This window comes from Oncorhynchus masou, unplaced genomic scaffold (assembly GCF_036934945.1).
Source record: "Oncorhynchus masou masou isolate Uvic2021 unplaced genomic scaffold, UVic_Omas_1.1 unplaced_scaffold_1473, whole genome shotgun sequence".
NCBI classification, from domain to species: domain Eukaryota; kingdom Metazoa; phylum Chordata; class Actinopteri; order Salmoniformes; family Salmonidae; genus Oncorhynchus; species Oncorhynchus masou.
Window position 1 is genome coordinate 121,291 of NW_027004723.1, and position 26,232 is coordinate 147,522.

General features: G+C 40.7%; 1 pseudogene; it reads right to left on the bottom strand.

Annotated features, from left to right (window-relative positions):
• Positions 1 to 15,894: 15,894 nt before the first annotated feature.
• On the bottom strand, positions 15,895 to 23,718 carry LOC135530978 (gastrula zinc finger protein XlCGF17.1-like; annotated as a pseudogene).
• Between the last annotated feature and the right edge of the window lie 2,514 nt (positions 23,719 to 26,232).

A 26,232-nucleotide genomic window follows, 5' to 3' on the forward strand; every position in this document is an offset into this window, starting at 1 on the left:
CTGGATGAGTTGTAGGGGTTTAATGGCACAGGCAGGGAGCCCAGCCAACAGCGAGTTGCAGTATTCCAGACGGGAGATGACAAGTGCCTGGATTAGGACCTGCGCCGCTTCCTGTGTGAGGCTGGGTCGTACTCTGAGGATGTTGTAGAGCATGAACCTACAGGAACGGGCCACCGCCTTGATGTTAGTTGAGAACGACAGGGTGTTGCCCAGGATCACGCCAAGGTTCTTAGCGCTCTGGGAGGAGGACACAATGGAGTTGTCAACCGTGATGGCGAGATCATGGAACGGGCAGTCCTTCCCGGGAGGAAGAGCAGCTCCGTCTTGCCGAGGTTCAGCTTGAGGTGGTGATCCGTCATCCACACTGATATGTCTGCCAGACATGCAGAGATGCGATTCGCCACCTGGTCATCAGAAGGGGGAAAGGAGAAGATTAATTGTGTGTCATCTGCATAGCAATGATAGGAGAGACCATGTGAGGTTATGACAGAGCCAAGTGACTTGGTGTATAGCGAGAATAGGAGAGGGCCTAGAACAGATCGTCAGGAGTCAGATGTGAAGGAGGAGGATGATCATCAGGAGTCAGATGCGAAGGAGGAGGTTGATCATCAGCAGTCAGATGTGAAGGAGGAGGTTGATCATCAGCAGTCAGATGTGAAGGAGGAGGTTGATCATCAGCAGTCAGATGTGAAGGAGGAGGTTGATCATCAGGAGTCAGATGTGAAGGAGGAGGTTGATCATCAGGAGTCAGATGTGAAGGAGGAGGTTGATCACTGGAGTCAGATGTGAAGGAGGAGGTTGATCACTGGAGTCAGATGTGAAGGAGGAGGTTGATCGTCAGGAGTCAGATGTGAAGGAGGAGGTTGATCACTGGAGTCAGATGTGAAGGAGGAGGTTGATCATCAGGAGTCAGATGTGAAGGAGGAGGTTGATCATCAGTGAACCTCTAGGATTGTGGCTAGGCTGGCGTTTACACTTCCAGCTTGGTCATACATTTTTATACTTTGAATGTTGATATTGTGAACCTATGTTATATATTTGTACCTGCTGTTTCATGAAGTCATGTCACTGAGTACTGCCCCTATATATACCGTGCATTCGGAAAGTATTCAGACCCTTTCACTTTTTCCACATTTTGTTACTTTACATTCTTATTCTGACATGGATTAAATACATTTTCCCCCTCATCAATCTACACACAATAACCCATAATGACATCACAATACCCCATAATGACATCACAATACCCCATAATGACAAAGCAAAAACAGGTTTTTATAAATGATAAATTAAAAATGTGATTTTCTTTAAAAAACAAGTATATTTCTAAATGACCCCAAACTTTTGGACGGTAGTGTATAGACCTCGTCTGTTCATTATATACATCTACATGATGTATTGTTATACCATGTAGGAGCAGTATAGACCTAGTCTGGTCATTATATACATCTATATGATGTATTGTTACACCATGAGGAGCAGTATAGACCTAGTCTGTTCATTATATACATGATGTATTGTTACACCATGTAGGAGCAGTATAGACCAATCTGTTCATTATATACATCTACATGATGTATTGTTGCACCAACAAATAAAGGGAAATTATATTGTTTATACTGATACAATTGCTCAGAGAAAGAGATATAGTTTAAAATGTAATTCTCAAAAGGTAGGTGTCGGAATTATTGCCACCTATGTTTTCATTTACATTTACATTACATTTAAGTCATTTAGCAGACGCTCTTATCCAGAGCGACTTACAAATTGGTGAATTCACCTTCTGACATCCAGTGGAACAGCCACTTTACAATAGTGCATCTAAATCATTAAGGGGGGGGGGGTGAGAAGGATTACTTATCCTATCCTAGGTATTCCTTGAAGAGGTGGGGTTTCAGGTGTCTCCGGAAGGTGGTGATTGACTCCGCTGTCCTGGCGTCGTGAGGGAGTTTGTTCCACCATTGGGGGGCCAGAGCAGCGAACAGTTTTGACTGGGCTGAGCGGGAACTGTACTTCCTCAGTGGTAGGGAGGCGAGCAGGCCAGAGGTGGATGATTGCAGTGCCCTTGTTTGGGTGTAGGGCCTGATCAGAGCCTGGAGGTACTGCGGTGCCGTTCCCCTCACAGCTCCGTAGGCAAGCACCATGGTCTTGTAGCGGATGCGAGCTTCAACTGGAAGCCAAGTTTTCAATACTCCAGCACCCTCCCCTCGGGAGGATAACGACACTGAAATGTTTTATGAGATTAGAGAACACATTGGGTGGGATCTTAGACTGTTCCTCCATACAGAATCTCTCCACGTCCTTCATTTATTTTGTCTGCGCTTGTGGACTGCCCTGTTCACTTGCGTCGAGCAATCCCGGATCCGGGATCCTATTTATAGCCTCAAGCTCATTAGCATAACGCAACGTTAACTATTCATGAAAATCGCAAATGAAATGAAATAAATATATTTGCTCTCAAGCTTAGACTTTTGTTAACAACACTGTCATCTCAGATTTTCAAAATATGCTTTTCAACCATAGCTAAACAAGCATTTGTGTAAGAGTATTGATAGCTAGCATAGCTATAAGCCTAGAATTCAGCCAGCAACATTTTCACAAAAACAAGAAAATCATTCAAATAAAATCATTTACCTTTGAAGAACTTCAGATGTTTTCAATGAGACTCTCAGTTAGATAGCAAATGTTCAGTTTTTCAAAAATATATTATTTGTGTAGGACAAATCTCTCCGTTTTGTTCACGTTTGGCTATGAAAAAAACCTGTATCCAGTTATAGCCTCAAGCTCATTAGCATAATGTAACGTTAACTATTTATGAAAATCGCAAATGAAATGAAATGAATGTGCTAGCTCTCAAGCTTAGCCTTAACAACACTGTCATCTCAGATTTTCAAAATATGCTTTTGAACCATAGCAAAACAAGCATTTGTGTAAGAGTATTGATAGCTAGTGTAGCATTTAGCGTAGCATTTAGCGGGCAACATTTGCACAAAAACCAGAAAAGGATTCAAATAAAATCATTTACCTTTGAAGAACTTCGGATGTTTTCAATGAGGAGACTCTCAGTTACATAGCAAATGTTCAGTTTTTCCTGAAAGATTCTTTGTGTAGGAGAAATCGCTCCTTTTTGGGGGTACGAAAATTCAGTCATCAAAACGGCTAACTGTTTTCCAAATTAACTCCATAATATCGACTGAAACACGGCAAACGCTGTTTAGAATCAATCCTCAAGGTGTTTTTCACATATCTCTTCATTGATATATCGTTTGTGAATGTCTACTTTCTCCTGTGAATCGCTTGGAAAAAGACGTGCAGTTGAAGATGACGCACCAATTTCGACGGAGGACACCGGGCGGACACCTGGCAAATGTAGTCTCTTATGGTCAATCTTCCAATGATATGCCTACAAATACGTCACAATGCTGCAGACACCTTGGGGAAACGATAGATCGGGCAGGCTCATTCCTTGCGCATTCACAGCCATATAAGGAGACAATGAAAAACAGAGCCTCAAAAATCCTGCTCATTTCCTGTTTGAAGTTTCATCTTGGTTTCGCCTGTAGCATCAGTTCTGGGGCACTCACAGACAATATCTTTGCAGTTTTGGAAACGTCAGAGTGTTCTCTTTCCAAAGCTGTCAATTATATGCATAGTCGAGCATCTTTTTGTGACAAAATATTGCACTTAAAACGGGCACGTTTTTTTATCCAATAATGAAATAGCGCCCCCATAGATGTAACAGGTTAATACTTTGTATTGCCACCTTTTGCTGCGATTACAGCTGTAAGTCGCTTGGGGTATGTCTCTATCAGTTTTGCACATCGAGAGACTGAAATTTTTTCCCATTCCTCCTTGCAAAACAGCTCGAGCTCAGTGAGGTTGGATGGAGAGCATTTGTGAACAGCAGTTTTCAGTTCATCCACAGATTCTCGATTGGATTCAGGTCTGGACTTTGACTTGGCCATTCTAACACCTGGATATGTTTATTTTTGAACCATTCCATTGTAGATTTTGCTTTATGTTTTGGATCATTGTCTTGTTGGAAGACAAATCTCCGTCCCAGTCTCAGGTCTTTTGCAGACTCCATCAGGTTTTCTTCCAGAATGGTCCTGTATTTGGCTCCATCCATCTTCCCATCAATTTTAACCATCTTCCCTGTCCCTGCTGAAGAAAAGCAGGCCCAAACCATGATGCTGCCACCACCATGTTTGACAGTGGGGATGGTCTGTTCAGGGTGATGAGCTGTGTTGCTTTTACGCCAAACATAACGTTTTGCATTGTTGCCAAAAAGTTCAATTTTGGTTTCATCTGACCAGAGCACCTTCTTCCACATGTTTGGTGTGTCTCCCAGGTGGCTTGTGGCAAACTTTAAACTACACTTTTTATGGATATCTTTAAGAAATGTCTTTCTTCTTGCCACTCTTCCATAAAGGCCAGATTTGTGCAATATACGACTGATTGTTGTCCTATGGACAGAGTCTCCCACCTCAGCTGTAGATCTCTGCAGTTCATCCAGAGTGATCATGGGCCTCTTGGCTGCATCTCTGATCAGTCTTCTCCTTGTATGAGCTGAAAGTTTAGAGGGACGGCCAGGTCTTGGTAGATTTGCAGTGGTCTGATACTCCTTCCATTTCAATATTATCGCTTGCACAGTGCTCCTTGGGATGTTTAAAGCTTGGGAAATCGTTTTGTATCCAAATCCGGCTTTAAACTTCTTCACCAGTATCTCGGACCTGCCTGGTGTGTTCCTTGTTCTTCATGATGCTCTCTGCGCTTTTAACGGACCTCTGAGACTATCACAGTGCAGGTGCATTTATACGGAGACTTGATTACACACAGGTAGATTGTATTTATCATCATTAGTCATTTAGGTCAACATTGGATCATTCAGAGATCCTCACTGAACTTCTGGAGAGAGTTTGCTGCACTGAAAGTAAAGGGGCTGAATAATTTTGCACTCCCAATTTTTCAGTTTTTGATTTGTTAAAAAAGTTTGAAATATCCAATAAATGTCGTTCCACTTCATGATTGTGTCCCACTTGTTGTTGATTCTTCACAAAAAAATACAGTTTTATATCTTTATGTTTGAAGCCTGAAATGTGGCAAAAGGTCGCAAAGTTCAAGGGGGCCGAATACTTTCGCAAGGCACTGTACATAGTTCGAGTGCATTTCAGAATACAAAAAAAACAAAACCTTCTACAGGTGATGAGTGTGAGGCTCGGATTTATTCCTTAAGTTTAATACCGCTCTTCACCGACCCAGGAAGGGGTAGGGACAAACAGGCATTGTACCTCGTTTCGCCCCTTCAGTGAACAATAATTATAGTGTTAGGTTCTAATTTTTCAGAGTGAATAACTCACGGACACAAGAGAAGCTTAACCATGTTTAAATATACCCAAAGGTGTTTTACAGCTGTAATTCAGACAAAACGTGTTCTCACCATCACAAGTATATATACCCCACTTTGGACAATCCTCCTCTCCAATCGTTACATCTTCTGGTTTGACAGGAAGAGGGTAACAGGATACTAAACCCTAAGGTTGCAAGATCGGTTCCCCGAGCTGACAAGGTACAAATCTGTCGTTCTGCCCCTGAACAAGGCAGTTAACCCACTGTTCCTAAGCCATCATTGAAAATAAGAATTTGTTCTTAACTGACTTGCCGAGTAAAATTAAAATTAATAAAAATTGTGTCGACGACCGGCTCCCTCCTAGTCAGGTTGTGTCGATGACCGGCTCCCTCCTAGTCAGGTTGTGTCGATGACCGGCTCCATCTAGTCAGGTTGTGTCGATGACCGGCTCCATCTAGTCAGGTTGTGTCGACGACCGGCTCCATCTAGTCAGGTAGTGTCGACGACCGGCTCCCTCCTAGTCAGGTTGTGTCGACGACCGGCTCCATCTAGTCAGGTCCATCTAGTCAGGTGTGTCGACGACCGGCTCCCTCCTAGTCAGGTTGTGTCGATGACCGGCTCCCTCCTAGTCAGGTTGTGTCGATGACCGGCTCCCTCCTCGTCAGGTTGTGTCGATGACCGGCTCCCTCCTAGTCAGGTTGTGTCGATGACCGGCTCCCTCCTCGTCAGGTTGTGTCGATGACCGGCTCCCTCCTAGTCAGGTTGTGTCGATGACCGGCTCCGTCTAGTCAGGTTGTGTCGATGACCAACTCCATCCAGTCAGGTTGTGTCGATGACCGGCTCCATCTAGTCAGGTTGTGTCGATGACCGGCTCCCTCCTAGTCAGATTATATTGACGAATGCCTCCCTCTCGTCACTAGTGTGTCTTATTTATTTAATCAAACAGCGTGTTTAAAGCATCATATGTTCAGTACATATAGATTTTATAAAAACAAGTGGGGCGATTGATAGAAATTACAGATGACTCTTGGTTGACCGTGGATCAAATCCAGGCTGTATCATAACCGGCCGTGATTGGGAGTCCCATAGGGCGCGCACAATTGGCCCAGCGTCGTCCAGGGTACGCAGTCATTGTAAATAAGATTTTGTTCTTAACTGATTTGCCTAGTTAAATAAAGGTTACATTTAAATAATTTTAAAAAAGTGATTCATGACAAACCACATTTTACAAATCCGTCAAGGCACCAAAACAAAGGTTTCAAACCAATTCATGAATGTAATTGAATCTAGGTATGTCTTGCCTTTAATGTAAGGCCATGAAAAAAAAATGGCTGACAATGACTTATCAACAGCTCTAATAATTTGCTCTCACAGGAAATCTACACTGGCAATTATAGAATATTCTATGAACCTCAATCTGTTTAAAACAATAATTTTGACCTCATGGATGGCCAGTCCTTGTATTCATAGTGTAGTGAATCCAGGGAGTAGCCCTGGGCTGAACTCAAACCTGGGTCCAGCAACTGTCAAGCCAATACCTTAGAACTGTTACGCCAAGATTTCTGAACTTCTTGACGAGGTCGCTGGGTGTTGGGTTACGGTTGCTACAATAGCCTTCTCTAAGAATGTGAGAGTGGAAACACTTCTCCTTCCCCCATCCCTCAGCAGTTAACCGAACCCAGCCTCTGGGCAGCCATTTTGTTGCGGTTTAACAAACCCACACAACCCAGCAATCTGTAGTTCAAACAATAACAAATTGGTCAGTCCACCACTACTATCCTATATTTGTGTTGGACAAGTTTGCTCACCACCAGAAAACTTCCATTTTACATTATAATCAACTACAATGCTTCACATTCTCCAATATAAACAGTGTCTACTGGCTATCAACAATTAAAAACAAGAAAAACGTATTTCTAAATAATAATATACAATCGTATCTTTTCTCATTTTTCTTTCTATAGAATCCTAAAACTCACTAGCTTCTAGAACTCTCGTCCCCTTGGAACGAGCCCAAACAAAACTAAATCTCCAATACAGGAAAAACGTGCAGTCAAAATAAATTCCATGGCAACTCACTGACTAAACGCAAGCATTTTTGACTGCACAGTATGGGAATAAAGACAATTAGAATTTAAATGTTGTCAAGAAATACTGGAGTGATGTCAGATTGTTAATAAAATTGATTATAGACCAATTATACTGTTTTCGTGTGTGTATAAACACAAACATCTGCAACAATTATCATATTACATGCATTTTTTTCCCACTTGAAGAAAACAGCAGACTAAATTTTGAAGTGCTGCATGTTGATTAAAGTGGGTCACCAACGCAGTAAGTGTAACACAGCTCTTTTTTTTTGTTCGTCACTTTGTTTAATAATACTCTTTCAATTCAGAGCCTGGATTTCCCCTGAGGTTAATATCCATATCATGCTGCAATCAATTGAACAGGGTAAACGATAAGGTAGAACATCATTAAAAAACTCCTACGACAATGTTAAAACATTCTACATTGTGACATCATTAAAACACTCCTACGACAATGTTAAAACATTCTACATTGTGACATCATTAAAACACTCCTACAACGTTAAAACATTTTACATTGTGACATTATTTCAGTGATATCATGTAACAACTTCTTCATATATGTATTTTCTGATGTTTGATCAGATCTTTTATCAGAGTATCTCTTGTCACATTGATCACAACTATGAGGCTTCTCTCCTGTGTGTGTTCTCTGGTGTGCAGTCAGCTGGCTAGATGTAGGAAAACTCTTCTCACATTGATCACAGCTATAAGGCTTCTCTCCTGTGTGTGTTCTCTGGTGTGCAGTCAGCTGGCGAGATGTAGGAAAACTCTTCTCACATTGATCACAGCTATAAGGCGTCTCTCCTGTGTGTGTTCTCTGGTGTTGAGTCAGATGGCTAGCTTGAACAAAACTCCTCCCACATTGATCACAGCTATAAGGTTTCTCTCCTGTGTGTTTTCTCTGGTGTAATGTCAGAACGCTAGATGTAGTAAAACTCCTCCCACATTGACCACAGCTATAAGGTTTTTCTCCTGTGTGTGTTCTCTGGTGTACTGTCAGAATGCTAGATGTAGGAAAACTCTTCTCACATTGATCACAGCTATAAGGTTTCTCTCCTGTGTGTGTTCTCTGGTGTATTTTAAGTTCTGATGAAGATTTGCAACCTTTCCCACAGTCAGAGCAGCAATGAGATTTCTTCCCTGTGGGTCTCCGCTGGTGTTTCTTGAGGTGTTTTGAAGTGGAGAGACTCTTCTCTGCCTCTTCAGCATCATGAGGTTGTTGAGGCCCCCCAGAGGATCCAGGATTGTCACGTCTCTCTCCTGTGTAAACAAAAAGTCAGACAGGTGGTTTAAGGCCCACAACAGCAAAAATACACTGTAAAAGGGTGATGCCAACAGCGTAGCCATTATGTTGTTCAAACAATGATGTCTGGAATGAATGTGAATTATTTGACATTTGTCTTAAGACAGTCAAGTGAACAGTGATCTTTTGTCTTGTTTTCCCATTAGTAGTTACATCGATGATTGTACGCAAGAAATACGTTTTTAAAGTTGTTGTAATCCTAAGCAGTGTGCCAGACAACTTTTGGTCTCCAATATAGGCACCTTTCAGTAAGTCTATGGTTGTTGTTAGGTGAAGTTATGAGTCTACAGTAAGTCTATGGTATTGGGATAACTAGCAGTTTCCGCATTAGCATGGAGGAGTTTCTGCAACCAAATTGCGTTTTAGCAAACAGAGGGCGATGCAGAAAGCGATGCACCTATTTGGGGATGTCTGATAGTATTTACGCACCACCACTAATGATTTGTGGAGCTTCTCAAAGTAATTTTCTCTTCACCTCAAACAGCAAGTAAACAAAGTCTTACAAATACTTTGAGGAACTATTGATTAAAGTAAAATATGTTCAGCTCTCACTCTTGATAACCACTCGACAGGAAAGGGAAAAATGTAATGCTCTGCTCCAGTGGAAATATCATACAATACCTGATTACTTCTTGTCCCTTTCACAAATAGCTTACAGCTTAGTCTGTCCCAAACTCTCTGCTGCGGGAAACGGAGAGCCCAGAATATTTTATACAATGTTGCTATCATGTTTCAGACTGACCTAGGTGATAGAACTTTAAACAGTGTATCAACTATGAAGACAGGCCATGCTCAGTCAATGTGATTTATTTTTATCTGGATATTTTCTAGATGTTTTTATTTGTTGGCTTTAGGTAGGCTATTTTTACATAGTTGGCAATGGCAATAAAATATTATATACATCTAAATGTTTATTTCTATTTATATAGAACATAGATTAGTCACAGAATGATTTTGAGATGCGATTATAAAATAAATTGTTCCAGTAAAATGTGAATATGAAAATCATAACTGGCAAAAGATCAGTAGAAATGGTCAGATAAATTTGCACTCCAAATGGAAAAGATTGCCGACTGCTGTTGTAGCCTATTACTGGAAACTTCAGGAGCATAATGTCAGAATTTACGAAGGCCAGCAGCAGCGGGAGGAGGAACAGGTTTTTTCTTGTTTTCTTATGGTTAGGCTATTTTGATCTCTGGTTCCCTCGAGTCATTTGTGTGTCGCAATTATTTAGTAAAAACAGGTGATTAATATGTTGATTTTGTAAAAAATATTTGCTGCTCTGTGGTGTGTAATGAGGAGCAACCAGACACTTGGACGCATTTATGAAATTGCTTATTCCAGTTACTAATAAGCATGCACCCATTAAGAAAAGGACTGTAAAAGCTGTTAAATCCAGTGGAATGATGAGGAATTGAAAAATGGCATGGTTGAGAAGGATGAGGCAAAAGGAATGGCAAATAAGTCTGGCTGTACAACCGATTGACAAACGTCCTGCAAATTGAGAAATCATGTGACTAAACTGAATAAAAAGAAGAAAAACGACAAAGATAAATGACAAAGTATGATAGTAAAAAGCTTTTGAGAACCTTACATACAATTATAGGAAAAAAGGCTCCATGATTAACTGAATCAGATGGCTCATTCATCAAAGCCCACAACTATCATGATTTTTTTCATTGGCAAGATTAGCAAACTTAGGCATGATATACCAGCAGCGAATGCTGACACTGACAACACTTCCAAGTATATCTGACCAAATTATGAAAGACAAACATTGTCATTTAGAATTCCGTGTGGAAGAGTGAATAAAATGATTGTGGAAGAGCTGAACAAAATTGTTGTCTATCAACAATGACAAGCCACCGGGGTCTGACAATCTAGATGGAAAATTACTGAGGATAATAGTGGACTATATTGCCACTCCTATTTTCCGTATCTTTAATTTAAGCCTACGAGAGAGTCTGTTCCCCAGGCCTGGAGGAAGCTCAAGTCATTCAATATGTCCTATGCTCTGCATAGTTTGCTCCAGGTAAAATGTTGCCCTTATTCAGCCATTCTGTGACCAAAAACAAGCTACATATGGACAGTAGCAAAATAAACTGACTCTGGAAATAACAAAGCGCCTCTTAACCTAGCTGGAAATGGGACAAACGGACCCCTTCTGTGGAAACAGACTGGGACGATTTGTAATCAACTCTAATTCCCAGGAACGGGGTTCATATGAACCACAGAGACTGTGTGGGATAATAACATGGCCGTGTCCAACTCTGCTTGTTCCCTCGACTCAGCTACCAACCACAAATCTCCAACAGGGCCCTTTACCTGTATCAATAGACACTTCATAGTGAGCTACAGGTAGCAATCAGCAATGAATCCCAATAATGAGCCACCTATGGGAGGGGTATCCCTTGTGGACAAATATCTCAATTTATTACTGCTACCCTGGCGAGATTGATATAACCCTTGAACATCGGCTCCAACCCTCGTCGGATGTGGCAGGGCTTGCAAATTATTGCAAACTGCAAAGGGAAGCACAGGGGTAGCTGCCTAGTGACACGAGCCTACCAGACGAGCAACATTACTTCTATGCTCGCGTCGAAGAAAGTAACACTGAAACATGCATGAGAGCATCAGCTGTTCCAGACGACTTTGTGATCACGCTCTACGCAGCCGATGTGAGTAAGACCTTGAACAGGTTAACATTCACAAGGCCGCAGGGCCAGACGGATTACCAGGATGTGTACTCCAAGCATGCGCTGACCAACTGGCAATGGTCTTCACTGACATTTTCATCCCCTGTCTGAGTCGAATACCAATGTGCTTGAAGCAGAAAACCATAGTCCCTGTGCACAAGAACACTAAGGTAATCTGCCTAAATGACTACCAAACCGTAACACTCACGTCTGTAGCCATGAAGTGATTTGAAAGGCTGGTCGTTGCTCACAACACCATTATCCCTTTATCACCATAATCCCACTCCAATTTGCATACCGCCCCAACAGATCTACAGATGATGCAATCTCTATTGCACTCCACACTACCCTTTCCCACCTGGGCAAAAGGAACACCCATGTGAGAATGCTATTCATCGACTCCATCCAGCAGGTATCCTATGTGGAGGCAGTGAAAATAGCTGAAGGAGTAGAGAGGAGAAGGTAGTGGATGTCCCAGTCTGCAGTGAAGCCATGCAGGAGAAGGATCCCAACACACTAATAGTGAACAAGGTGGACATTGTTGTGTTTATAGCGCATGTGATAAATTGCATTAATAAATTATTAGCAACCTTCGTCTAAAACTAGCAGTTTCCGCATTAGCTTGGAGGAGTTTCTACAACAAAATTGTGTTTGCATTGCCCTCACTGCCACACTGATAAATTGCATTAATACTAAACTAATAAAACATCTAAGAAGCTAGACATCATTGTGAAGGCGGCAAATAGATTTCTGGATCTCCAGGACTTCAGACAAAATGTTACAGGGAGAACTGAATGAAGACGTTCCAGCCCTCTCAGGTTCATGAAACTGTGTGGGGATCTGAATAGTACCATTTTTGTTTTAAATTCAGGGTAATGGAGTGAATTTGGTTCGTGTTTATTTTAGGTAATTAGTATGATCTGTTAATCCCATTTTGGTTACTGTAGGTGGCAGCAATACACCTGATGAGTGTAGTCTGACAAACCTCAGCGAAGAAGACATGGTAGGAACCAAAGTGATGGTCAGTATTTCCACTTGATCCTAATTAGATGTTACATTACATGTTTTCTTACTTCATGTAGCTGGCTAGCAAGCCAACATATTCATACTTCGCCTACTCCTCTCTGATAAGATACCGTTGCACAAACATGCTTATCTAGTCCTACAACAGCACTGGTACCAGGCAGTATTAGCTAGCTACGTTTGCTCTTACTCTTAATACATTTAGCACGCTAGCTCGCCCGCTAACTAGCGATTTGCAGCTAACATTATTTAAGCAACACCTTGCTAAGAAAAGACAATCTTTCGCCTTTTTTTTTGCTCAACATTCTTAATATTTGTCATAATTATTTAAAGCAGTTCATTTGTATCCGCTCTAGTTGGACTTTTTCCACCACTATTTTCCACCATTTTCTTCAAATCTGAAAATGATGTGAAGCCACGCCCATTTACGACAGAATTGCATTATGGGCCCTAAAGTACTGCGTGTATATGTCATATTTTGGCGAATGTAGTACGACATCCGGGAACTTTTGGCATACTAACTACATCATACTATAATAAGCAAACTATATACTCCATTAACATCAAATAGAATACTCAAACTAACTGTACTAACACAGCTCAGATCTCTGGGCAGCCATTTTGTTTGTTAAAAAACTAGGTTGCCTCTTTTAAAAAAGCCACACAAGCAATCTGCAGTTCAACCAATAACAAAGCTGTAATTACACCACTGTTTTGGTAATAGGATGGATGGGGCTGGAGAACTGTAACTACTCTCAAATTCATAGACAGACCTATGGATGCAAGGACTGACCATCCATGATATCAACATTATGTTTGAGGCTATACAGTGTTGGTTTACATTGTTTCTAAACATAATAGTAAAAAAAGCTTATTTGGGGTTCTGATGTGGTAAACAGTTGAACTAAGCTCATAAGGCATGCGTTATATTCTTCAAGAATCAATGCCTATAAATAAATAATTTAAAAGTCAAAATATGGATGGAGCAATTGCAAATGTCCCCTTTAACACTACACATCAGTTCAACATCCAACCGCAGAGTTTGTGCTTCTGTTTTTAAGACAGTACTTACTAGTGTTAATCAGGGCCCGTTCATCGTTAGAACCATCGGACGCCTTAAGATGCGCTTGAGAAACAGGGCCCAGATATCCAGTTTCCTCCTCTTCTTCATTTTCCGATGTGACAGTCACCTCCCCCTCCTCTTCGTTCACTGAAACGTCGTCGTCCTCTTTATTAACTCTGAACGAATCTCCCTCTTCTTTAACTGAGACGTCTTTCTCTTCTTTCACGGTAACAGCCTCATCCATCTCATTCACGAGAGCTTCTTTCTCCATCCAACAGACCGCCTCTTCTTCAGCAGAAACGGGGTGAAGTTTGAGACTGGAGCTATGAGGCACGTACTGAAGTCGCAAAGCCGTATTATGCAAAGCAGTGTCACTTTATCAGCAGCACGTGATCAATGACGTCTGAAGAATCATTTCGTCGAATACCTGATTGGTATTGATTAATACCTGATTGGTACTGATATTGGTGTAATTTCTCACCCCTTTTGGCTGTATGAAAGTTAATTTCTACCTCAGGCACATGCATTTGTTCTTTGATATTATGAAGGTAATTTGTGTGAAATGTACTTTCCCCACTAATTCACCCCATCTCTTTACATTGCTTATGCATATTCAGTGGCCAGACTCAAATTCCAAACACGATGCCCATCCTGGTAGATCTGAACTGAATGCAGCTTGGAGTGATCAGATGACAGAAGTTACATTGAGGTGCCAGGTGTAACTGAGGCTGTAGATGCTCCATATCCATTACTTTGAGTGTTTTATATAATATGACTAAACGTGTTTCTGTGTTGCAGGGGCAGTCAAGAAATGGAACAGCAAGGCCACAGAACATGACATAAGCAGAGCTGTGGGAGACCATCTCAAGCCCTTGGTAGAACCAGGGGTGGTGTTTACCTCTCCACCACGCCTTGAGCAGGCTGGAAAAGTGGGATTGATCCATTTGTTTGTTTCAATTTTCAGAAGTTGAATCATTTGATACTGATTTTCATACTAAGAGGGACCAGGAGTCTGATGATTGGTCAGTCATTGGGTTCATTTGTTGAAATCAAATCAAGCTTTATTTATACAGCACATTTCAGACATGGATGCAACACAATGGATTCACAGGAAAAAACAATGAAAATAAACAATAATATTTAGTCCACAGAGTATAATATGAATAACAGAATAATAACTGAAAGACTAATGAACATTAAGGAAATTCCATTGATTAAAATATGAATTGGATGCAACATCCAACCCAAAATATAAGCTTGTTTTTTAGGAGGGGTTCTGAAAGACACTATGGGGGTGTCCACTGGAAGTTGACTAGTAACAACAACTGGGACATAAGACACCCACCATGAGACCCACTAAATCTGCCCAAGAGGGAAACAAAAGAAAAACGCACACCAAACTTAAAGATAAGAAGCAAACCAAATAGGTGGAGCAACTAAAGTTGCTAGGTGGAGCACTGGGCCAGACACTCTAAGATAGAACCTGCTCTCTCTAATTCTCTCTTTCTTTCTCTCTCTCGGAGGACCAGGCCTCAGGACTACCTGGCATGATGACGCCTTGCAGTCCCCAGTCCACCTGGCCATGCTGCTGCTCCAGTTTCAACTGTTCTCCCTGCGGCTATGGAACCCTGACCTGTTCACCGGATGTGCTACCTGTCCCAAAGCTGCTGTTTTCAACTCTCTAGAGACATTAGGAACGGAAGAGATACTCTTAATGATCGGCTATGAAAAGCCAACTGACATTTACTTCTGAGGTGTTGATCTGTTGCACCCTCGACAACTACTGTGATTATTATTATTTGACCATGCTGGTCATTTATGAACATTTGAACATCTTGGCCATGTTCTGTTATAATCTCCACCCGGCACAGCCGGAAGAGGGCTGGCCACCCTTCATAGCCTGGTTCCTCTCTAGGTTTCTTCCTAGATTTTGGCCTTTCTCTGGAGTTTTTACGAGCCACCTTGCTTCTACACCTGCATTGCTTGCTGTTTGGGGTTTTAGGCTGGGTTTCTGTACAGCACTTTGAGATATCAGCTGATGTAAGAAGGGCTATATAAATACATTTGATTTGATACGATATAGTACTCTTCCATTTCAGAGCCTGGATTTTCCCCATGAGGCTAATATCCATAACATGTTGAAATCAATACATTAGGGGGCAAACGTTTATGCTTCTACCTTGTGAAATCATTACAATACTCCTATGACAATGTAAAAAAAACATTCTACATTGTGACATTAATTCACTGAAATCACGAAACAACTCCTTCATTTATGTATTAACTAATATTTGATCAGAGATCTTTTATCAGATGATCTCTGGTCACAGCTATGAGATTTCAATCCTGTGTGTTCTCTGGTGGTCAGGTGGCCAGATGAAGCAAAACTCTTCCCACAATGATCACAGATATAATGTTTCTCTCTTGTGTATGGTCAGAACTCCAGATCGACTAAAACTCTTCCCACATTGACCACAGCTACAAGGTTTCTCTCCTGTGTGTGTTCTCTGGTGTAGAGTCAGGTGGCCAGATGTAGCAAATCTCTTCCCACATTGATCACAGCTATAAGGTTTCTCTCCTGTGTGTATTCTCTGGTGCAATGTCAGACTGCTAGATGTAGTAAAACTCCTCCCACATTGACCACAGCTATAAGGTTTCTCTCCTGTGTGTTCTCTGGTGTAGAGTCAGGTGGCCAGATGTCGCAAATCTCTTCTCACATTGATCACAGCTATAAGGTTTCTCTCCTGTGTGTATTCTCTTGTGCACTGTCAGATCTCCAGATTGACTAAAAGTCCTCCCACATTGACCACAGCTAAAAGGTTTCTCTCCTGTGTGTGTTCTCTGGTGTAGAGTCAGTAGGCCAGATGTAGCAAATCTCTTCCCACACTGATCACAGCTATGAGATTTCTCTCCTGTGTGTATTCTCTTGTGCACTGCCAGATCTCCAGATTGACTAAAACTCTTCCCACATTGACCACAGCTATAAGATTTCTCTCCTGTGTGTGTTCTCTGGTGTAGAGTCAGATGGCAAGCATAAACAAAACTCTTCCCACAATGTTCACAGCTATAAGATTTCTCTCCTGTGTGTGTTCTTTGGTGTTGAGTCAGATTGCCAGATAAAGTACAACTCTTCTCACATTGATCACAGCTATAAGGCGTCTCTCCTGTGTGTGTTCTCTGGTGTTGAGTCAGATGGCAAGCATAAACAAAACTCTTCCCACAATGATCACAAATATAACGTTTCTCTCGTGTGTGTTCTCTTGTGTAAGGTCAGATCTCCAGATAGACCAAAACTCTTCCCACATTGACCACAGCTATAAGATTTCTCTCCTGTGTGTGTTCTCTGATGAATTTTAATGCCTGATGATGTGAATCTCTTCCCACAGTCAGAGCAGCAATGAGCTCTTCCCTGTGGGTCTCTGCGGGTGTTTATTGAGGTGTTCTGATCTGGAGAGACTCTTCTCTGTCTCCTCAGCATCATGAGGTTGCTGAGGCTCCCCAGAGGATCCACGATAGTCACGTCTCTCTCCTGTGTGAACAACAAAGTCAGACAGATGATTAAAAGCCCACAACAGCAGTAATCCAGTGTAAAAATTGATGCCAACAGCGTAGCCATGATGTTGTACAACAATTGATGTCTGTAACGAATGTTAAAATGATTGTCTTAAAATGAGCAAGAAGTCATATTTTGTCTTGTTTTCACATTGGTAGTAAAATGTAAGATTGTAGATTAGAAATAAGTTATTCATGTTGTTGAAACTCTAAGCAGTGTGGTAGAAGACTTTTGGTCTACAATACAGGCCCCCTTTGTGTTTTCTAAAATTGCGGCACAAGGGCAATTTAATTGCATAAACTCCTCCATGCTAATGAGGAAACCACTAGTTATGGATGTCGTATATCTGGTGTGACAAGAGATGAAAATAATCTGCCCACTCCATCAAGCAATGGGACAGCAACACAGGGCATTCACGGCACCTCATGGAACACACCTGCAGAAACTGGACGCAGAGGAGATACCTATCATAGACTTTTCCCAGCTGACGCTTGACATGCCACCTACGCCGCCTCAAGTGGTAGAAACAACCAGCTGGTATCATTAAGTAGAATCAGCCAACAGTAACACGGAAGCAGCAGAATGGGAGTTAGTAGTGCATGACCTAGATTTAGAATAAGAAGCTTCCATTTAGACACAGGTCTAAGATGACATAATAAGCAATCTACAGTCCCTCAGTGTAAGTCTAAGTCACACTCAGTGTAAGCAATCTACAGTCCCCGAGTAAGCACTCAGTGTAAGCAATCTACAGTCCCCGAGTAAGCACTCAGTGTAAGCAATCTACAGTCCGTGTAAGCGGCCGGTGCAAGCAGCAGGGCAGTGTCAGTGTGAAAGTGTGGTTTAGCCACAGCTCCAGAAACGTGAACTTCCCCTGAAAAAGGTATATAAAGAGAACAGAGATCATAAGAGAAGCATAATCCTCACTGACATATGAGACAGACTTCATATGGAGAATCATCATAGGTAAATTTACTATTGCACTATACGCTTTTGTTAGACTAGAACAATATTTGAAACACAGGGGTCTTGACACCTCTTGATCACAGACAAAGCGGCAGTCAAACAGTGAGACATCAAGTACAGATGTGATTAGCAATACAAGGAAACAGCCAAGTACCAGTTACAATATATTGAGTCTATACACAGAGTTGGAAGTGAATAGTATTAGGATATATGCTTTTTGTTGGACTTGAACAATATTTGAGAACTGGATAATTTTGCCTAAGTACTTATTGGATCACTATCTGAAGCTACTTGGTTGAACTTTGTGAACCCGAAACTGAGTCTACGAAACACAGGGGTCTAGACACCTCTTGATCACAGACAAAGCGGCAGTCACACAGTGAGACATCAGGTACAGATGTGATTAGCAATACAAGGACACAGCCAAGTACCGGTTACAATATATTGAGTCCATACACAGAGTTGGAAGTGTACTAAGATATTGGAATTCGGAATCTAGTGTTAGTGCTGTGAGAATACCAATTACAGGAAAGTGACCAAGGGGCTGAGCATTTAAGGTAATTGAACTATTTTAGCTATTTAGTCAATATTGTCAGAAGTGTTAACGCATTTAAAGTTTTGCAATATTATCTGGCATAGCTTAAAGCATTAAGGATTGATTGAGCATTATTGATGTATTGGGAAACTGTAGAACCATTGAATTGTAATAACGTGTATAAGACAAAAAACAGAGTGACTTAACCTCTAGCGTCGAGCAATCCCGTATCCGGGAGAAAATCATAGTCTCAAGCTCATTACCATAACGCAACGTTTCCTATTCATGAAAATCGCAAATGAAATAAATATATTCCAACACAAGCTTCGCCTTTTGTTAACAACACTGTCATCTCAGATTTTCAAAATATGCTTTTCAACCAAAGCTACACAAGCATTTTTGTAAGAGTATTGATAGCCTAGCATAGCATTAAGCCTAGCATTCAGCAGGCAACATTTTCACAAAAACAAGAAAAGCATTCAAATAAAATAATTTACCTTTGAAGAACTTCGGCTGTTTCAATGACGAGACTCTTAGTTAGATAGCAAATGATAGCAATTTTTTTCCAAAAAGATTATTTGTGTAGACGAAAAAGCTCCGTTTTGTTCATCACGTTTGATGAAAAAGAAAATGAAAGAGACAGGAAAATGCAGTCACTTTCAACGCCAAACGTTTTTCCAAATTAGCTCCATAATATCGACAGAAACATGGCAAACGTTGTTTAGAATCAATCCTCAAGGTGTTTTTCACATATCTATTCGATAATCTATCAGTGGTGGCAGTTGGCTTCTCATCAGAAGCAAACGGAAAAATACTGCAGCTGGAGATGACGCAATAATTGCGACGGAGGACACCAAGCGACCACCTGGTAGATGTAGTCTCTTATGGTCAATCTTCCAATGATATGCCGACAAATACGTCACAATGTTGCAGGCACAGAAAACGTGGAAAACGTAAGCTGACTCCTAGCTCCTTCACAGCCATATATAAGGAGTCATTGGCATGAGGCGGTTTCAAAAAATACAGCACTTCCTGATTGGATTTTTATCTGGGTCTTTTCTTTAACATCAGTTCTGTGGCACTCACAGACAATATCTTTGCAGTTTTGGAAACGTCAGAGTGTTTTCTTTCCAAAGCTGTCAATTATATGCATAGTCGAGCATCTTTTCGTGACAAAATATCTTGTTTAAAACGGGAATGTTTTTCATCCAAAAATTAAAATAGCGCCCCCCTATATCCAAAAAGTTAATAAATGCTTGAAACTTTGACAACTAGGCTAGATTAACTTCTTGCGTCGAGCAATCCCGGATCCGGGATCCTATTTATAGCTTCAAGCTCATTTGCATAACGCAACGTTAACTATTCATGAAAATGGCAAATGAAATGAAGTAAATATATTTGCTCTCAAGCTTAGACTTTTGTTAACAACACTGTCATCTCAGATTTTCAAAATATGCTTTTCAACCATAGCTAAACAAGCATTTGTGTAAGAGTATTGATAGCTAGCATGGCTATAAGCCTAGAATTCAGCCAGCAACATTTTCACAAAAAACAAGAAAATCATTCAAATAAAATCATTTACCTTTGAAGAACTTCAGATGTTTTCAATGAGGAGACTCTCAGTTAGATAGCAAATGTTCAGTTTTTCAAAAAATATTATTTGTGTAGGACAAATCGCTCCATTTTGTTCACGTTTGGCTATGAAAAAAACCTGTATCCAGTTATAGCCTCAAGCTCATTAGCATTTAGCGTAGCATTTAGCGGGCAACATTTGCACAAAAAACAGAAATGGATTCAAATAAAATAATTTACCTTTGAAGAACTTTGGATGTTTTCAACGAGGAGACTCTCAGTTACATAGCAAATGTTCAGTTTTTCCTGAAAGATTCTTTGTGTAGGAGAAATCGCTCCGTTGTGTACATCACGTTTGGGTACCAAAATAAAAACGAAAATGCAGTCATCAAAACGGCGAACTTTTTTTCCAAATTAACTCCATAATATCGACTGAAACACGGCAAACGCTGTTTAGAATCAATCCTCAAGGTGTTTTTCACATATCTCTTCATTGATATATCGTCCGTGGAAGCCTGCTTTCTTCTCTGAATCCCATGGAAAAATACTTGCAGCTGAGGTTTGCGCACCAATTTCGCGCACACCGGGCGGACACCTGGTAAATGTGGTCTCTTATGGTCAATCTTCCAATGATATGCCTACAAATACGTCACAATGCTGCAGACACCTTGGGGAAACGATAGATCGGGCAGGCTCATTCCTTGCGCATTCACAGCCATATAAGGAGACAATGAAAAACAGAGCCTCAAAAATCCTGCTCATTTCCTGTTTGAAGTTTCATCTTGGTTTCGCTTGTAGCATCAGTTCTGGGGCACTCACAGATAATATCTTTGCAGTTTTGGAAACGTCAGAGTGTTTTCTTTCCAAAGCTGTCAATTATATGCATAGTCGAGCTTCTTTTTGTGACAAAATATTGCGCTTAAAACAGGCACGTTTTTTATCCAATAATGAAATAGCGCCCCTATAGATTCAAGAGGTTAACGATCTGGAGAGCAAACGCCTTTGACACTCTCACTGAACAGAAAGTGACCCTGGTTATAGGTTAAAGTGATTGCACTAAAGAATATTTCATTGTGTGGACAATAATATATCTTTAAGAGAGTCAAAACATATACCAATACTAGTTTCCAAGTGACTACTAGCTGAGAGCATAATAACCAATAGAATAAGGTATAAGGCAAAAGTCAGCACCGTGACACTGGTAATGAGGAAACCACTAGTTATGGATGTAGTATATCTGGTAATGAGGAAACCGATAGTTATGGATGTAGTATATCTGGTAATGAGGAAACCACTAGTTATGGATGTAGTATATCTGGTAATGAAGAAACCACTAGTTATGGATATAGTATATCTGGTAATGAGGAAACCACTAGTTATGGATGTAGTATATCTGCTAATGAGGAAACCACTAGTTATGGATGTAGTATATCTGCCAGGAGCAAAAATGGTGAGCAAAGATTTTAGTTTTTCACAATGTATTCTGAATGTGAATGGGGGAAAACTCAGGGAAGTAACCTCCATTTTCAGGTTGCTTATGAGAGCATTTCACACTACTTTGGATGTTAATTGTAAGGATCGATTGAATGTCCTGCTTAAAATCATGTTTGTGTCATCATCACAAATCAAAAAACACTTCAACCAGTAAAATGCTTTTTGGCTTTTCCATCAACCTGACAATGAGGGTTTGTACACTGTTTGCCAAATTGGCCCACAACTTCACCTAACAACAAATATACCTGTAATGAACGAAGAAGCACTTTGGTTGTTGTTGCATGACATACTGTGGGGCAAAAAAGTATTTAGTCAGCCACCAATTGTGCAAGTTCTCCCACTTAAAAAGATGAGAGGCCTGTAATTTTCATCATAGGTACACTTCAACCTCTCATCTTTTTAAGTGGGAGAACTTGCACAATTGGTGGCTGACTAAATACTTTCTCCCCCACACTGTATATCCTAGAAACCTGGTTAAACTATCATTATGACATCATGGGTGAATTCTAGAATATACTATATATCCTAGAAACCGGGTTAAACTATCATTATGACATCATGGATGAATTCTAGAATATACTATATAGCCTAGAAACCTGGTTAAACTATCATTATGACATCATGGGTGAATTCTAGAATATACTATATATCCTAGAAACCGGGTTAAACTATCATTATGATCTCATGGATGGCCAGTCGTTGTATTCATAGTGTATTGAATTCAGGGGGTAGCCCCTGAGCTGAACTCAAACCTGGGCCCAGGGACAGTCAAATCAACACCTTATAACTGTTGGATGTCTGAACTTCTTGATGAGGTCGCTAGTTGTTGGGTTAAGGTTTCTACAATATCGTTCTCTATGAATTTGAGAGTGGTTACACTTCTCCTTCCCCCATCCCTCAGCTGTTAACCAAGTCTCTGGGCAGCCATTTTGTTGCTTTTGAAAAACCCCACACAACCCAGCAATCTGCAGTTCAAACAATAACAAATCTGTCATTCCACCACTATTTTGGTAATAAAATGATTATGGGTTTGGAAAAATGTAACTACAGACAGATCTATGGATGCAAGGATTGACCATCCATGATATCAACATTATAGTTTTAACCATGTTGAGGCAGCAGGGTAGCCTAGTGGTTAGAGTGTTGGACTAGTAACCGGAAGGTTGCAACTTCACATGCCCGAGCTGACATGGTACAAATCTGTCGTTCTGCCCCTGAACAGGCAATTAACCCACCGTTCCTAGTCCGTTATTGAAAATAAGAATTTGTTCTTAACTGCTATACAGTGTTGATTTTCATTGTTTCTAAACATTATAGTAAAAAAACTTATTTGGAGTTCTGATGGGGTACAACAGTTGAACTAAGCTCATGAGGCATGTGTTATATTCTTCAAGAATCAATGGCTGTAAATAAATAATTTAAAGGTCACAATATGGATGTAGCAATTGCAGATTTCCGCCAAACAACAGTTCAACTGCAGAGTTTGTGCCTCTGTTGTTAAGACAGTACTTACCAGTGCTAATCAGGGAACGGTTTCTCAAAACCATCTTATGGCTAAATGCTTCGTTCGAACCATTGGATGCCTTAAGATGCGTTTGGGAAAACGGGCCCAGATATCCAGGTTCCTCCTCTTCTCCCTCCTCCTCCTTTTTCGATGTAACAGTCATCTCCTCCCCCTCCTCTTTCACGCCATAAACTACATCCTCTCCTTTCACTGTAACATCCTCCTCCTCTTTCACCCTGAACGCGTCATCCTCTTCTTTCACAGCAAAGGCACATCTCTCTACTTCTTGTTTTACTGTGATATCCTTCTCTTCATTAGAAGGAGAGTAGCTTAGTGACCGCATGGTCGGGGATGTTAGCTAGGCTAATGCTAACTTAACCACCCCGCTAGCTGAATAATAACAACAACACCGTAAATATGAAATTAAATCGGATAACTAACTAGACGACAGAAATGGGTTTAAAACACAGTGGCTCATATACACGAAAGCGTCTAAAGAGCTTTATTGGTTCGGCTAGTTTGTCTAGCAAGCTACCGAGGTGGCTGACTCACTGTTGCTGCTGATGAAAGAAGCGTTCCGTCCACACTAGATTATACGTCACACCAACAGCATAACCATAAATTCCCAGACCGCCATCTGCTGACTGGAGTGGGTAACGCAGTTGAGTAAAATGTTTATTTAATTTTCAGACAAAAAGTTAAAGGGTAGGAATCAGAGACGACGCTTGTGCTAAAATATTAATTATCCCCACCTAAATAAATCAATATCAGTCAATATATTTTTTCGGTTATTTTTTTTTTTCGTCAACCGTTCCATCGCATCTTAAACGTCCTATCGGTTCGGCACACGGAATGAATTTGAATGACGCTGTGTCTGCATGTATGTATTACAATTCTACACATCAACAGTGTTTACCAATCTTGGTCCTGGGACATTAATGGTTACACATTGTAATTAAGACTACAAACAGGATTTAACTAGTTAATTCATATATACAGAAATATATATTTTTTAAACACTACACTACACTTCCTATGCATCATGTAAATACTCTAACACTGGTTCATCTCAACATCTAATGCCCTTCATCTGCATTGATCTGATAAACACAGGATAGGTGGAGTATTTCATCACATTACACTTAATTTCAACTGTGGGAGCAAATATAACACATAGACAAATGCATAAGATGTACAGAATAGCTGAACATTAAAACCAGACTACACGAAGAGAAGGACACATAGGTGACAGAATAGCTGGACATACCAAGGCCAGAGGGATATACAAAGGAGGGGGTCAGTCAAATGACTAACTGATGACCAATAGACATAGTTCACATATTTGTAGGACGTAGAGACGCTAGAAACTGAGGAGACACATCGTCTGCTGATCCTAGATAACACAAACAAAAGAATGGTTTTAGCTAAGTGCTGCGCCAAAACATAGGGTTGTAAAATAGAGGAATGTATAGTATTTTTAGTATAGGTATATGATCAACCTCCTCCTTCACACCTGACTCCTGATGATCAACCTCCTCCTTCACATCTGACTCCTGATGATCAACCTTCTCCTTCACATCTGACTCCAGTGATCAATCCAGAGAGTCTTCTTTCTTGGGGTTAAAGTGAGTGGACGGAGAGAAATAAAATGGTGCTGATACGGGAGACGGGGGTGTGTTCTCGTGGGTCTTGGCAGGTGTGATGGAGTTAATGGAGATGGGGGTGTGTTCTCGTGGGTCTGGGCAGGTGTGATGTAGTTAATGTAGATGGAGGTGAGTTATTGTGGGTCTGGGCAGGTGTGATGTAGTTCATGTTTGTATGTGTATGTTTTGTATTGTTTATAAAATCTCAAATAAAATATTAAAACATTTCCAATGCATCGTAACCCCTCACAGTTCTATGTTTGGAGTTATTACATTAAACCAATCAGAATTCAGAAGAATGCCAAAGTCAGGTGTGAAGTAATATGCAGGACCAGCCTAGTCCCTATAATGTAAAATACAACATAAATAATTTAAAATGTAAAACTTTAAATTAAACCAATAAACCAATAATTTGCGCTCATGACTTGAGTTATTAAAATAAACCACCGTTTTGAAAATACATAATGCCATCTAACCAAATATCAAATAATATTAGCTATATGCAGTTATCTTAGCCAAACAGCTAACGTTAGCTATTTAGCCAACTAGCTATTAGCCTAACCAGTGTCGCCAACCAGTACGGTTATGGTCAGCGAGACCAACTACTAAAAGCTTCCTGAAGCATTGGCTCTTTCCAGACAATTGTATCAACAACAAAAAAGCCAACCAGCACCGAGACCATTTTGAACCAAACTAACAAAACCTGAACGTGTTTGCAGATCAAAAGATCAGAGACATAGAGAATGATGGGAGAAAATTAATCTTCAAAAGTCATTGATCAATGCTGATAAAGGGACACACTGCTTAAATAATAATGAGTCGTTATTTATGATGTAAGGTGATTTGAAGATCAGTCAGTTGGCAGTCGCCTACAGAGTCAAACAAGCAAACAAACAATGTAGTGCCAATCAGGTGGTTGTTCGATGAAACGACGTCATTGATGACATGCTGCTGATAAAGTGATACAGGCATCAGCACACTGCTTTGAAGTTTACTGCTTTCAAGGCATGCCTCGTACCTCCGCTATCAAACATAACATCCCCATTGAAATGTTGACAAAACAAAAAGGAGCAAGCAGGTTTATTTCCTCTGTCGTTTTGATCCCACGGCAAGAAAGCACCAGAGCCTACCGTGCGAACGCGTTCCCAGTAGATAACACAACCACACAGTTCATATGAGGTGAAGCTTGAGCTCGATATCAACCTATCGAGCGAGTGTGACCTTCCTGGTCTCTCAAGTCAGTGAGTCAACACAGGAAGGTGAAATGGATGGATAGTTAATTTATTTCCAAAGCTGTAATGATGGGACACACACAGTATGGATGAATGATCAGTAGTGACGGGATATAAATAGCACTCCCACAGCAATTCTACATTAATCTGCCCTGTAATATACTAACAAAAAAACAGCTGAAATGTCTATCAAAGTTATTGTGATCGT